The 15,932-nt window shown below is 34.3% G+C and overlaps 3 non-coding genes across 3 annotated transcripts; 2 read left to right on the plus strand and 1 right to left on the minus strand.

The window, feature by feature from the left end:
* The first annotated feature begins 1,515 nt into the window (after window positions 1–1,515).
* On the plus strand, window positions 1,516–1,622 carry LOC128040774 (small nucleolar RNA R71). The gene has a single exon (XR_008195580.1). It is a non-coding gene; the product is annotated as a small nucleolar RNA R71 (small nucleolar RNA).
* A 5,909-nt stretch (window positions 1,623–7,531) lies between these two features.
* LOC128040868 (small nucleolar RNA R71) lies at window positions 7,532–7,638 on the plus strand. Its single transcript, XR_008195674.1, has one exon. It is a non-coding gene; the product is annotated as a small nucleolar RNA R71 (small nucleolar RNA).
* A 2,015-nt stretch (window positions 7,639–9,653) lies between these two features.
* On the minus strand, window positions 9,654–9,760 carry LOC128040869 (small nucleolar RNA R71). Its single transcript, XR_008195675.1, has one exon. It is a non-coding gene; the product is annotated as a small nucleolar RNA R71 (small nucleolar RNA).
* Window positions 9,761–15,932: the final 6,172 nt, after the last annotated feature.

Here is a 15,932-nt window from a genome sequence, read left to right on the forward strand (position 1 = left end):
TTGAAGGTAACCTACTGATGATTTACCCTCATGGTCAACTTACCTTTCTGTACATCAATTAAGTTCTGCCTATAGCAAGAAAAGATCTTCCAACAATAATTGGCACATCTTGGTTAGCTTCACATTCTAAAATAAGAAAATCTGCAGGAAAGTTAAATTTATCTACTCTTACCAGCACATCTTCAATTTTACCTTTCGGATGCACGTATCATCAGTCAACTAGTTGCAATGTAACCTTAGTAGGTCTCGCTTTTCCAATTCTTAGCTTCCTGAAAATAAACATAGGCATTAGATTTATACTCTCCCCTAGATCACATAATGCATTACCAACTTAATGATTTCCAATTGAACATGGGATAGTGAAACTCCTTGGGTCCTTCAACTTTGGAGGTAATTTATTCGTCAACATTATTGTGCATCCTTCAAAGGAAGCAGCAGTCTCAAATTCTCCCAATCTGCACTTCTTTGACAATATATCTTTCATAAGTTTCACATAATTGGTGATTTTCTCCAAAGCTTCAACCAGTGGTATGTTAACATGGAGTTGTTTCAAAACCTCCAAATATTTTTTTGAACTGAATATCCTACTTAGAATTATGAAATTGTTGATTTCCCTTTTTAGATTTAGTATATTCTTCAGATGATTTTGGAATCTTTACCTAGTTGTTATTCGAGTTTTCCTCTTCTATCGTGGCATCTTCAGCAATGTGATCAAGCTAAGTTCTACTTCTAAGAGTGATGGCCTTGCACTGCTCCTTCCCTTGTGATCTTGAATTCTCGATATCACTAGGCAATGCCTCTTGTGGTCTCGAATTCAAAATGTTTGCTATTTTCCCCACTTGAGTCTTAAAAGCTTGAAGAGACGCATTCTGACTCTCAATTACAGTATCATTCTTGGCCATATATTCCTTCAACAAAGCTTCAATAGATGATGATAATGAAACCAATGCCTGACCTTGCTGGACATTTTTCCTCAACATAGGTTGAGTATAACCGGGCGGTGCATCAATGGAGTTTTGTCTTGCCATATTGGTGAAATTCCTCATACCTTGATTATTCCAACTAAAATTCGGATGTTTGTTCCACCCAAGATTATATGTGTTGGAATAGGGGTTATTGTTCCAATTGAAATTACCCATGTAGCACACAGATGCTGGATTTGATGGGCATTAATCAAACACATGGTCTTCACCACAATAAAGACATGATAGTTCGACTGATTTTAATTACTGGACTACAGTAGGCCTTTTCATTATTTTAATCATATTAGCCAAATAAGATACTTGGGTTGTCAATGAAGTGATTGCATTCAGCTACATAGTACCAGCAGCTCTCTTGCCTGTCCCAACTCTTATGGTAGGATATTGATAATCATTGTTGGTAATATTTTCCAAAATCTCATACCCTTCATTATAAGATTTATCCAAAAAAGTATCATTGGCCAAAGCATCAACTACCATCCTCATATGTGAATCCAGCCCATTATAGAAGATCTTCATATGAGTCCAATGTTGGAATCCATGCATTGGACATTTTCGAATTAAATCTTTGAATCGTTCCCAAGCTTCCTATAGTGTTCCATCCTCAAATTACTGAAAAGATATGATTTAATTTCTAAGCTTAGCATTCATATTTGGGGGATTATATTGTAGCAAAAACCTCCAGCAAAGGTTATTCCATGATATTACTATTCCTGATGGCAAAGCATTCAGCGATGCTTTCACTCGATCTCTTAAAGAATATGGAAATAGTTTCAGTCGCAGAGCATCTTTAAGCAAACACTACTTCCTAAACGAGTTACAAACCTCTAGAAAAAGTCATAAATGCTACCAAACTGTTCTACTATTTGTAACATCTGAAACATTATCAGTTTCAGCTCAAATTGTTGTGCCTGTAATTATGGTATGACTATCCCTAGATTCAAGTCATCCAAAATTAGCACAACATACTCTCGAATTGGTCTATCTCGGTCATCTATCAACCCTACGAACATGAGGATTAGCACCCTGACCATTCAAATTATCATTCATACTAGGCATCACCCTACAAATAGGGGGATTAGCTTCTTAACCTTTCAGATTATCATTGAGACCAGAATCATTCCCATTCCTAGCCATTTTTCGAAGTTCTTTTCACTTTCTTTGTAAAGTTCTTTTGATCTCTAGGTCAAAAGGATATCCTTTGTTGACAAGAATGCCTCTTCTCATGCACGGATGGAAAACCTGTAGAAATTAAATATAACTAAGTTCAATAAAACTAAAGGAACTAAGTAAAATAACCAAACCAAATTACACCAAATTACCAATACTTGGCAACGGCGCCAAAAACTTGTCACGTGTGAATATGATATGAGAATTGTGCAAGTATACATGTCGAATCAAGTAATAAAGTGATGAGTGAGGTCGTCTCCATAGGGATCAGATTAGGTATAGAAATGGTCAAGTTATGATAATGATTAATGTTATGGCAAAACTGAGTTAAGTACGCAATGATAAATCAAAACAATAAGGATAAGTGAGAAATGTATACTAACTAATATTGGAAAATGCTAAGGCAAAGCAAGAATAAAAATGCAATAGAAATTACGAGAATAATCGAGCAAACAAATAAATAACTAAGAATGATATGGAAAAGATGTTGCGGCAACGGATTGAAGGTCTACAATGTTGATTTAGAAGGTTGGGACTACTAAGAATCGACCCTTACTTTCAATAATGCCTCAACTAATTGTACTTAATCTACTGCTCATAAGAGACCTAAAGTGACATGCTTCTTTCAAGAGCAATGTCTCAAGTTACCTGGTCTGGTCTATAAGCCTTATCATGGTACCCTACACTGTTTTGTCTTTATTCTATACAAATGTTGCTCTATATATAGAGTGTGTTGTTAGTATTTGGTCGAATACTCACTTGTATCATTCATTTTTTGTCCAACTAATCCAACCTTTTTAGAATTTGATTCAATTTATAGGCATGGTGAACATTCATCTATGTCTAGAGAATAGACGCATACATTTAGAAGATAAAAAAATTGAATGAAATGGTAAATTAAATAAAATTTATGCTTCAAAAATTATTGAAAATAAAACTTTCATCATGTAATCCCAACCCTATGAGATTTAGCTCATGGATTGGTGATTAAAATTCAAGTTCGTAATAACATCCAACATCATTTTGCTCAAATTAAATCAAGAAAGACCAGATTAAGAAATAAAGTAAGAACTTAGGAAGAATGCTGTTGCCAAATTAATCTGCAATCCAGCAACACAGTGTCCTCTTTCCCATCTCTACTCAGCCACTACCCTCTATTGTTGCCTTCGGATCTCTTCCCTCTTTCCTTTAGGGCTTCCTCCTTTGGCTTTTTTTCTAAGCATTTCATCCTAGGGTAAATCCAATAGCCCACGATATCCTCTCCTCTTTTTTAGGTAGATTTTTCTAGTACAAGTAGAGTTGGGCTAAGACTGGTATGCACTGAATGTTGACTTAGTCATCCTCCTGAATTGTCGCGGCATTCAAGGTGGCACACTGTCCAACCATTTTCCTTGGAAAACCTTTACTCTTTTATTTCTTTCTCCCAGCCTGCACGTGCCAAATCACCAAACACAACCCTTCCACATGTAATTAAAAGTATCTAACATGTAAACACAGTCCAAGCTCCTAATACAAATGATAAAAATACTAATAAAATGTCATTAAGTGTACCTAAGTACAAACATTTAGCTAGCTCTAAAGGCATCAAATATAACTCTTTTTAAAAGTTATCAGGCGCCTATAGCACTCGTCTTTTTAGTAAGTCCATTAAAATGTTTCAGCACACGTGGCATTTTGCCCATAAAGTAGAACAATAAGATCATTACTATTATCTCATGGTTCTAAAAGACCCTAGTTTTTCTGTTACCTTCCGTCAAACTTTACTGGCCATTCAGCCTTGAACAATCATTTCCTCTCACAAAGTTCTTATCAGCCTACTCGGCCTTCTAGACTGACTCTATGTTGATTGACAATTTTTTTACTACATTCTGTTACAACTTGTTACAGGTCAGCTTAACCATGTGGGGTCCACAGCTTCCCTTTCGGAACCGTCTCATCGTGCATTATGTAAACACCCTAACCTAAGGAGTCTCTCCCTCTTCTCCATTAAATGGGTTTAAACTTACACCTAACGTCACTCACTGTCTCCCTAGGTGAATTCTCTCTCTATCCGCGAATTGTCCAAATGTGATTCCCCATGTTTTCACCTTTTTATGGCTTCACCGTGTTTACTATTTCGGCGACTACCCCGTGTTTACTGTCCCGGCGGACTTTAATGATTGTAGAAAGACAAAAATATAGACTTTTCATCACCTTTTAAGCTCTAATTCATGCAATTTTGTAGTAAATTTAGTCGAAATCCATACTTTAATTATAAGATAATTAATTTGCACTTAAAATATTAACATATTGAATTTTAATTATTTCTATAATAAATTGACACAAATTTTTCTTATTTTCGACAGTTTTGCACCAAGGGTAAAAATTGACTCGACAGACACTTTAGAATGCTTGAACTGTTGAGGTGATTCTTTTCATCAAATGGAGCAAGAAAGAGGATAATTAATTTTTCCAGCAGTAGACGATCCAAATGATGATTATTTTATGTACTTTATATTTAATTTTTATCCAAATTTAATTGTGTTAAATATTAATAAAAATCCTGAAGGAGAAAGTAGCCCAGTATGCTAAGTAGAGAACACTGATCTACCAAGCAAATTGGCAACCCAAAACCGTCCCTATAGCTGATCCAATCTGCTAATTTTGCTTATTTTTATACTTTCAAAATAGTCCTCAAAGTTTCTTTAAACTCCATTCAAACCCTTCCACTTTTTTGGCCTTTGAATATTTGCCCCAAGCTAAATATAGCAAAGTTTGAATAATTCAAAATTGCTCCTTTTGAGGCCGGCTGAGGAAGAGTGTATCGCTGCTAATTATTTGATATTTTTAGCAGCCACTCCCACCTATAAATACCCCCCTTTTTTTACCTCATTCAATACACCTTCATTTCCCATACATCCCTTCTTTCCTCTCTTCCATCCTTTGTTTTCCATTTCCCTTGTACATTTCCTTGTCGATTTCCACTCTTGGAAAAGAGCCGCCATCCACCTTTTTTTAGCAACATTTAAGGGTTCATACATACCTAGATCAACAAAATGAGTGGAATGATGGAAATGTGCAAGTGTACATAATCACAACAAGTAATAGAGTGACAAGTAAATGTCGAGTTATCGTACCCACAGGGACTATGAAAAGAATTATTTATGAATGCAATTAAAATCACTTTGGTGAAGAAAAATATTTTGATTTTGAGGAAGTGATTAAAACTCAAATTTAACTAAATAAAATAAAATAAAATAAAAGTTTCAATACACAATTTCAAAATATGATTTTAATCAAGATGGCATAATTATGTTAGATTAATTACATTTTTAACCTAATGTTACTAAACCGATGTTCATGTTGTTATGAATAAATTCACAACAACTTGGTAACTTGTTAACTATAGCACATACAAACTTACTAAATTAACTAATCTCTTGAAGGTTTCACTAGCCAATTCAAACAATTAATCAATTTAAATAAGCAAGTAAAGGATTAAGTGAGGTAACAATATATACCAACATTGAAATAGTTTAATCACAATAATCTTGTAAGTTATACAAGGCTAATGTACCATTTAATACTATTGCTAATTTAACCTCACTACCTTAGAAGATTAAACATGCACTAATTAAGTATTGTGTCAATTAATTAAAATTTCAACACGATTAATAATTAATTCATTAGTTACCTTACAATTGTAATGCAAGAATAACTTAATCATGGTTTTACTTAATCAAACAATTTACCAAGACGTATAACAACACAAACATAATTTTAATAACTTAAGTGGAAGAAATGCAATCAACCTAACATGAATGAAATTTAAGTCATGTTAATTAAATTTAAAATAAAAATATAACAAAAATTCATAGACATGTTCATAACAACAACAATAAAAGTTAAAGGATAGGAAACTAGAATCAAATCACGTGTTTATCCAAAGTCTGACTAGTTTGCTCCGCTTGTTCTTGTTGAACTCAACTAATCTTTAGTGAACTCAAGTGAAATAATGACAGGTAAAGTCGAAGATAGACCCAAATAGTCATATTTTAGATGAGAAGACAAAATCTTCAGTTCCAATTCAGCTGGATCTTCAATCAACGACTTTGGTTACGTATACTCCTGATATGATAACTCTAACGATTCAAGTGGAACTTCTTGAGTGAATTCCTTCAAATTAGCTTCTAACCAAGACAAACATTCCTTGTCTTCATCATCACTTGGCGAATCCTCTAGTAGAATATGTTCTAACAGATCGTTTAAAGAATTAGCTCCAATTCTGTAGAAGCCAACGATTCCATCTTAGAAATAGCAAAGCAGTCTTCAACTATACCTAGGGATTTAGCAACATCAAAGTCATTAAAAGTCACCTCGTCATCAAAGATTTCTTTCAATTGAGTATCCTTTTTCTGCTTCTGGAATAGTTAAGGATATGGTAGTGGTGGAATCTTAGCTTTAACCGAACAACTCTTCTATAGAAATTTTTCTGCATCCGACAAGGGTGTTAGATAATCAGAACAAATTGGTTTAGAGTTTACCTCATCAAGGATCATCAACTCTGACTTCTGTGAAACAGGAGTTTCAACACTCAGTTGAAATTCCTCTTTGTCTTGAGCTACAACAGGCTCATCTTAAACCTCAACCACCTTGGGCTCTAATGTTTTTCCACTTGGCAAAGTGACCACTTTGCAACGTTCTTTGCCCAAAATTCTTAGATTTTTAGTATCACTAGGCAACACTCTTTGGGGTTTATTTCGAAGTTCATTGGTTAGCTGACCCATTTGATTCTCTAGATTTCTTGAAGTGGTATCATTCTTCGCTATGTATACCTTCAATAGATTCTCAAGATCACTTAAAGATTCAATTAGTGGGGGTTGTTGCACTTGTTGAGAACATTCCGACGGATGATTTGGTCGAAATGGCATAACAAAGTCACTATGGTCCGCCTAGTGATCACTCTATGAAGAAATTGAATGATTCTGCCATGAAGAGTTGTAAAATTTTGATTGTGGACCATTCTAATTCAGATTTCCCAAGTAATAATTTGACTCTTAATTCGATGGGCCATTTTCAAAGAAATGGGCATCTCCACAATATTCATAAGAAATATTCTTGAACTGGTTCGACTGCTGACCTGACAGATTACCATTGAAACCATTAACAATTATGTTCTTAACCATTAACTAGTCGGAGTGACCTAGGCTGCCAAAGAAGCAAACGTGTCCGTTTCATGTACTCCTGCTACTCGTCTTTCTGAGGTTGCTCGATTGGTTTCAATAATCTCGTAAGCATCGGTATAAGGCTTAGAAAGAAGGGCTCCATTTGTGAAGCATCCACCATCATTCTAGAATGAATATCAAGACCAATATAAAGTCTCTATTTGAATGCAATAAGGAATGCCATGATGTGGGCACTTTCGTAATAACTCCTTGAACCGCTCTCATGCCTCATATAAATATTCTTCGTCAAGTTCCTGAAATGAAGTCATTTCATTTTGGATCTTGGCAGACAGAGATGGAGGAAAGCTTTTCATTAAGAAACGTTCAACCAACTCTTGCATAACTGCAACCAGGCCCATGCTCTATCTCTTAAGGAGTATGGAAATAATCTCAATCTCAAGGTGTCCTAGGTCACTCCGACTAGTTTCAATAAGTCACTCACCTCCATGAATAGCCGAAGATGAAGATGTGGATCTTTAGTAGGAATCCCACTAAATTGACCAATATTTTGCAACATTTGGAACATGACCGACTTCAGCTTGAATTGTTGTGCCTCGATTCTGGGTCTCCTAATACTTGAATTGTGGTCGTTGAATAGATGAATGGCATATTATCGAATGGCACAATTTCTATCATCGAAAACAATGATCGGATTGTGAGTATTATAAGCGAATGTTCCTCTTGGATTTTGGTTTTGATTTTCGAAATTCATCTTTTCGGTCCTTCGTTGGTTCGTTTTTCTTCTATTTTTGTCTGAAGTCCTTTCAATTTTAGGGTCTATGGGAAGTAAGTCAATAATTTGATCAATACTCATAAACACCTAAAACAAACACACATAAAAATGGAATTAAAATTTAACAGATAAAAATAAACCAAAATGCAAAATTAACAATATCACAAATAATGTCTTTTACAATAGTCCCCGGCAACGGTGCCAAAAACTTGGAACGATGGAAATATACAACTGTACACAATTACAACAAGTAATAACGTGACAAGTAAATGTCGAGTTATCGTACCCGCAGGGACTGTGAAAATAATTATTTATGAATGCAATTAAAAACACTTTGGTGAAGAAAAATATTTTCATTTTGAGGAAGAGATTAAAAACTAAAATTTAATTAAGTAAAATAAAATAAAAACAAAAGTTCCAATGCACGATTTCAAAAGATGATTTTAATCAAATGACAGAATTGGCATTGAAAATGTTCAAGAGATTGGTTAATTTCATAAGTATGTATGTGCACTAGTTAGAAAGTTATCGAGTTGCCATGAAATTATTCGTAACAACATAAGCATGATTTTAGTAATTCTAAGTTAAAAAATGTGATTAATCCAACACATTTATGTCATCTTGATTTAAACACTCTTTTTTGAGATCGTGCATTGAAATTTTCACTTTTAATTTTTCCTTAGTTAATTACTTAATTAAGTTTTAGTTTTTCAAATCACTTCCTCAAAATCAAAATATTTTCAATCACTGAAGTGTTTGATTTAAATTTCATAAATATTTTTCTTTCACAATCCATGTGGGCACGACAACTCGACATTTACTTGTCACTTTATTACTTGTTAACAATTATGTACACTTGAACATTTCCGTCATTTCAAGTTTTTGGTGCCGCTGTTGGGGACTGTTTTAAAAGACACTATTTGTGAAATTATTAATTACGCATTTTGGTTTATTTTTCTGTTTAAATTTAATTCCTATGATTGCTTCAGTTGTTTATGAATATTGATAGAATTATTGGTTTATGAATATTGATAGAATTATTGACTTACTCCCCGTAGACCCTGAGATTAAAAGGACTTTTCTACAAAGAAGAAGACAAGCAGTTTAGAAAAGGCCCAAAGAGATGAACTTTGAAAATCTGAATCAAGGAAACGGAACAAATCATGCTCAAAATTCTATCCTTATTACTAATGATAGGGATAGAGCTCTGAGACAATATGTCATGCCAGTGTTCATGAGCTTTATACAGGTATTAGGAGACCTGAAATCAAGGCACAACAGTTCAAGCTGAAGCCAGTCATGTTCCAGATGCTTCAGACAGTGAGCCAATTCAGTGGAATGTATACCAAAGATCCTCACCTTCACTTAAGATTGTTTATAGAGGTGAGCAATTCTTTTAAATTAGTCGGAGTACCCGAATATGCACTACGATTAAAGTTGTTCCCATATTCACTAAGGGATAGAACTCGAGCCTGGTTGAACTCATTTCCACCAAATTTCATTACCACATGGCAAGAGATAGCAGAACAATTCCTTATGAAGTACTTCCCACCTAGCAAGAATGTTAAGTTAAGGAACGAGATCACTACCTTCCAACAGATGGATGACGAGTCCTTGTATGAGGCATGGGAATGGTTTAAAGAACTATTATGAAAATGTCCTCATCATGGAATCTCACATTGCATCCAATTAGAGATGTCTTATAACGATCTCAATGCTCACATGAGGATGGTAGTGGATGCTTATGCTAATGGTGCTCTCCTTTCTAAGTCTTCTAACAAGGCTTATGAAATTATCGAGAGGATTTCCAGTAACAATTATCAATGGCCAACCAATCGAGTAACGTCAGGAAGACGAGCCACTGGAGTACATGAAGTTGACGCTCTCACCTCACTTGCATCTCAGGTATCTTCGATATCCTCAATGCTTAAAAACTTTACCACTAATGGGTTTAATAATTTTGTAGCTCTGCCACCAAATCAATTTGAAAATGTAGCATGTGCTTATTCTGGGGAAGGGCACTAGTTCGATGAATGCCACCACACCCAGAATCTGTGTATTACATGGGGAACCAGAACTGAGTAAGGCAAAAACTACAATCTAATTTTTATAACCCATCTTGGCGAAACCACCCTAATTTCTCTTGGAGTAACCAAGGGGATGGACCTAGTAACACTTATGCACAACCTAGACCGACCTAGTTACTTGCATTTACCCAACAAGTTTAGAAACAACCTCAAGTTGAACCTTCCAATAGCTTGGAAAACTTGTTGAAGGCATAGATAGCGAAAAATGATGCATTAATCCAAAGCTAAGCAAGCACATTGAAAAATCTGGAAAACCAAATGTGTCAGCTTGCAACTAAACTTAGGAACCGATCACAAGGTGCTTTGCCTAATGGTACAAAGAACTCAAGAAATCTGAGGAAGGAACATTCTAAAGCATTGACATTAAGAAGCAGAAAAATATGAGAACCCAACACTATCAGGGTTGAAAAGGAGCTAGTTGATGCTCAAGATACAATGGAAGTCCAACCATGTTTTGAAACCCCAGTTTCACTAGAACCAGAATCTGTAAACTCTAATAAGATAATTTCTTAACCAGTCAATTCTGACAAACTAAAAACTTCGTTAGATGTAGAATATTCACAAAAGACGAATCAGCCAATTCCAGTAAAAAATCCTCTACCACCATACCCTTAAAAACTTTAAAAGCAGAAGTAGAAAGTCCAGCTCAAGAAATTCCTAGACGTACTCAAGCAACTTCATATCAACATTCCATTGGTAGAAGCTCTTGAATAGATGCCAAACTACATCAAATTCACGAAGGATATCCTGTCTAAGAAACGAAGACTTGGAAAATTTAAGACGGTAGCTCTAACGAAGGAATGTAGTGCATATCTACAAGATAAACTACCTCCAAAGATGAAGGACCCTGGATGTTTTACCATACATTGCAACGTGAGAGCAACTTATTATGGTAAGGCATTATGTGATTTGGGTGCAACCATCAACTTGATGCCCATGTCCATATTTAGGAATTTGGGGATAGGTGAAGTTAGACCTACTACGGTTACACTTCAATTAGCAAATTGATCCTTAGCATATCCAAAAGGAAAAATTGAGGATGTATTGGTACGTGTAGACAAATTTATTTTTCCTGCTGAATTTGTTATCTTAGACTTTGAAGCAGATAAAAAGGTGTCAATCATCTTAGGAAGGCCTTTTCTATCAACTGGAAAGACCCTTATTGATGTGCAGAAGGGCGAGGTTACAATGTGTGTTCAGGATGATCAAGTAACGTTCAATGTTTTTAAGTCTATACGATTTTTTGATGCAGTTGATGATTATTCTGCAATATCTGAGTTAGAGAAATTAACCGTAGAATTGGAACTCAATTCTACTGAGGACTTATTTGGACAAGTCTTAATATCAAACCCCCCAAGTGATGAGGAAATGGAAGAATAATTAGCTTTTCTAGAAGCTAACTCGAAAGGATTCACTCCGAACGTTCAGTTCAAGTCACTAGAGTTCTCATATTATGAGTACAAGCAACCAAAACCATTAATAGAAGAACCATCAGAGTTAAACTTAAAGGTTGTAGAAAAACATCTGAAGGATATCAAGTGTACTATTTCAGATATCCGAGGTAATTACCCTTCGTACACTCACAAGTTATTACTAGCAGAAACTGAAAAGGTATCTATCGAGGAACAAAGAAGATTTAATCTCAAATATTTGATCTTGAGAAACTCAAGTCTCAATGGTTCAAAGTGCAGATCATTTATTCCATCGATGACAACTTTTGGATGGACCCTGTTCAATATGTATCGAATGAAGAGTTAAATCCAACAAGGATGGTTACTTATTGGGGAATCTTCGTGAACTACAAGAAACTAAGCAAGGTTACTAGGAAAGATCATTTCCTGTTCCTTTTCCAAAATCAAATACTTAACAGAATGGACGGCCAAGACTATTCCTTATTTCTAGACAGGTACGATTGGTATGACAAATGGCCATTTGACATCTCCTTGGTCAATAACGATCCTTAATAACATCAAAGGAGTTCTCTTTCTGTCATTATTTTATATTGTTGATTTTTTTTCTTTTGAATTAAATAGCTGACTTAGATTATATTTTCTAGATTAATATGTTAAAATACATTCTCTAGAAGATTGGAACTTAAGCAGGACCGCTTGTGACCCCTCCAAACTTTCTTGGGAATTGATTTTAACATAATCTTTTGAGAAATTATCTTCTAAATGGCAAAATAAATGTTTAATTTTTCAAATAAAATGGTCAATTTTGATCCAATTTTTAATTGTAGCTCAATTTTCAAATTTTCTTTAAGCTTAGGTACTTAATTCAATTATTTGCAAAATTTCGTTGTTCTTTTTGTAAATCTTGAAATTAGTTTTCTTTTCGTAAATATTTTAAAATAGCTAAAAAAGGTTTTTAACTTTTATTTTTAAATAAGATTATAACAACTAATATAAATAATTATATTTATTATAATATATATTAATTGTTATCAACTTTGTATAGGATTAGAATTGTTTCAAGATTTTGTTTTATTTTTATTTTAATAAATAAAGTAATAGCAAATAATATATTAATACATTTATATTATATATTACTTTTTATTCACTTTATATAGTATTAGGATTTATGTAAATTTATTATTATTTTGTTTTAAGAATTCAAGTTAAACTCCTTCCTTCCATTTTAAATACTACGACCCTCTTTTCTCATTCACATCACTTACCACCTATCAAACGAACCTCCCTATACACCCTTCTCACCGTTGGCCTAGCACCCTTCAGCCTCCAAACAACCTAGCACTGCACATCTCTTGTAGGAACAGCCGCAAACTCCAATCGCACCCAGCAGCAGCCACACCACCCAGTAGCCGCCATCACTTTCTTGCGCCCCCTGCTGCTCACACACCAACCCCACATCCTAGCTTGCGTACTGTTGCTGTTGTTTCCTTCACACACGCACCAACCTTGCTCGAGCCTCACATGTCGCTGCTGCCCCTTAATCTTTGCACGTTGTTGCTGTCCTTGCTTCAAACCGTTCGCACCCTTGCATCAACCATGTTCTCCATTGTTTCGCACACCCCACACCTTTGTCATAAGTTGCCACAACTCAACCACCCTCTTCCATCAACTTTACACCACGCCACCAACCAATTACCCTCGAACAAACCCTAAATCGACATCTTTAGCTACGTATTCTATTATTTATTTTATTGAGTTTTAATTTTTATACAAAGGTCGTAAGAAAATTTTCTGTTAAATTTTCAAATTTGATTTCATGATTTGATTTTTCAATTTATTGGATTATTTTATTCAAATTTATTTTTTTAGAAATATTCGTTTCCATCTTATGTTCAGGTTAATCATGCCTCACAAAAGAACTCGTGCCTCTGTTCAAGTTGAAGAATCACAAAACAAACTCCACTATGAAGAAGCCAAAGTGAGATACGACAACATTATCAAAAATCAACAAATCCTTCCAGAAAAAGGCTTTACACTAAAAGAAAGCACTATGGCGAGCATTTATCAAGTTGGTGAAGCTTTACATTGGAAAGTGTTTTGCGAGAAAAGACCAAGTGAAAATGAAGAGTTCGAGAATTTTATGCGAATTTGACCTTAAATGAATAAACAGAAGTCTCTGTTCGAGGAATCAAGGTAGCAATAAATTCAAGAACTATTAAGGAATTGTTTTATTTGCCTTATTTTGAAAACAACGAATAGTCTTTCTTAATGGAAAATATTGAGGCCAAAAAATTACAAGAAATTTTCGAGGAACTTACAGTTCCGGGATCTAAATGGACTGTGTCAAAGTACGAAATTCACACTTGTGGCAGAGAATATTTGACACCATTAGCGAAGGTATGATTTTATTTTGTTCGATTCAGCCTTATGCCTATTTAACATGGGACTACAATTTCATTAGAGCAAATGGTCTTGTTATACTCAATTTTAACATAAAGACCATTGATATAGGAAAAATCATTCTAAGTGAAATTTGAAATTGTTTCGGTAGACATTCTGGACCAACATACTTTCCCTTTACGATAACAATTTTGTGCTTGAAACCTAAAATCCTTACTAACGTAAAGAAGATAGGTTATAGTCAATGCACAACCACAAATTAGGACCTCTATCGAGTAGCCAGAGATTCTATTATATAGTAACAAGTTGAATCAAGTGAGGATCCCGAAGAAGAAGAAGATCTGACAAAGATCGAACCAATGCAGTCAGCTAAAATCTCTAATAAGGCAGAACCAACTAAACCAATGACTGAACCTGACATGGCGACCTCAACATCCAAAACTCATTCACCTCACCCAGATCTTCGTGATGAGCTGTCAAAGTTGTTGGACCTAATATAACATATGCAGTGGCAGTAACAAGCTTACTGGAGATATTCAAAAATACGGGATGACTCAATGAGAATTGCTTTTACGAAAATATTCCATGACCCATTTATTTTTGTGCCTGAGTTTTCAAATTTTATATCTGAACAATAGAGTCCAATATTGAAGAGGGAATGAAGTGATTCAAGAAAAAATAAGGAGGATGGAGCAAAAGATGAGACAGATTCTAAAGGATCTATAAATAAATAAAAAGGGGGATCTTTACTTTATTTATTTTATTTCTTAGGATATTATAAGTTTTAAAGGTTGGGATTTTATTTCTTGCATAATAAATAAGAGGTGGAAATCATCAATAAAATCGAACAAATTACAAAATAAGAAGTATGGCAATAGATATGTAAATGTCTAAGATTGGATTTTCCTTGGAAAAGCTTGGTATTTAAGAAGTCAAACTTGACTCACCTCCTTTTCCTAGGGTCCTACCTAGTGTACAGTATCTATTCACTTCTATATTTTCATTCTCTCTACTTTTTTTAACAATGGGGACATTTTGTTGTATTTTGTTTTTTAAAATGAAATTGTTTTTCAAAATACATTATTCTTATAATTATGATTACGTTATATTTTGTTCAAAATTTTGAATTTTTGTTAATTATGCTAACTTCTAGTATAAATAAAGTTCTATCATCTAAATAATTGCTATGTTAGCTAAACTCTGACATAATGTTACCCTTAATAAAGTTTCCAAATCATACTATAAAATTTTCAATTCTTTAGGAGAACTAAACATGCATAAAAGTTTAAGTTCCTAGAATTGACTTAGTAATTTCTTGAGGCGAAATCATAGGAAGCATGGAACTTTGAAAATGACTTATGCAAACTTTTGGTTGGATTGTTTCAGCCTTTCAAGCCAAACTTAATGAATATTTATCCCTTGAACCCAACTTTGATACTATATGGCCTAATTTTATTTGAACCTTTGCAATATTTAGCCATCACTTCTCTCATAATTATCTTTAAATTGTCCCAAACACTAGACTCAGTCTATTCGGAATATTCTCTGAAAATAAGTTTGGGGAGTTGAAAAGAAGTATCAAATGCTCAAAAAAATTATAGTATGTATAGTAAAATGCTCGTGTTAAAAAAAAAGAGAGAGCATATGTACTCAAAATAAATAGATGTACAAAAGAGCATGTAAAACCAAAATGAGTTGGTGTATTGAAGGTACTTATTCCGAAGGTTTGATGCAAGCTTAGTCTAGGGTTTTTAGCTTAAATTCATCTATCTTTTACCAACCCCTATCCTAGCCATATTACAACCTATTTAAAATACCTTTCGATTCAGAATTATGAGCTACCTACATTAGTGGAGAAAATTTGCTAAGCTCAACATATGAAGACATAAGTTAAACTTAATGATTGTAGTTTAGTCCTAAATAAGGAAATAAAATGGTAAGAATTA

The sequence above is a fragment of the Gossypium raimondii genome, chromosome 4 (assembly GCF_025698545.1).
Source record: "Gossypium raimondii isolate GPD5lz chromosome 4, ASM2569854v1, whole genome shotgun sequence".
NCBI lineage: Eukaryota > Viridiplantae > Streptophyta > Magnoliopsida > Malvales > Malvaceae > Gossypium > Gossypium raimondii.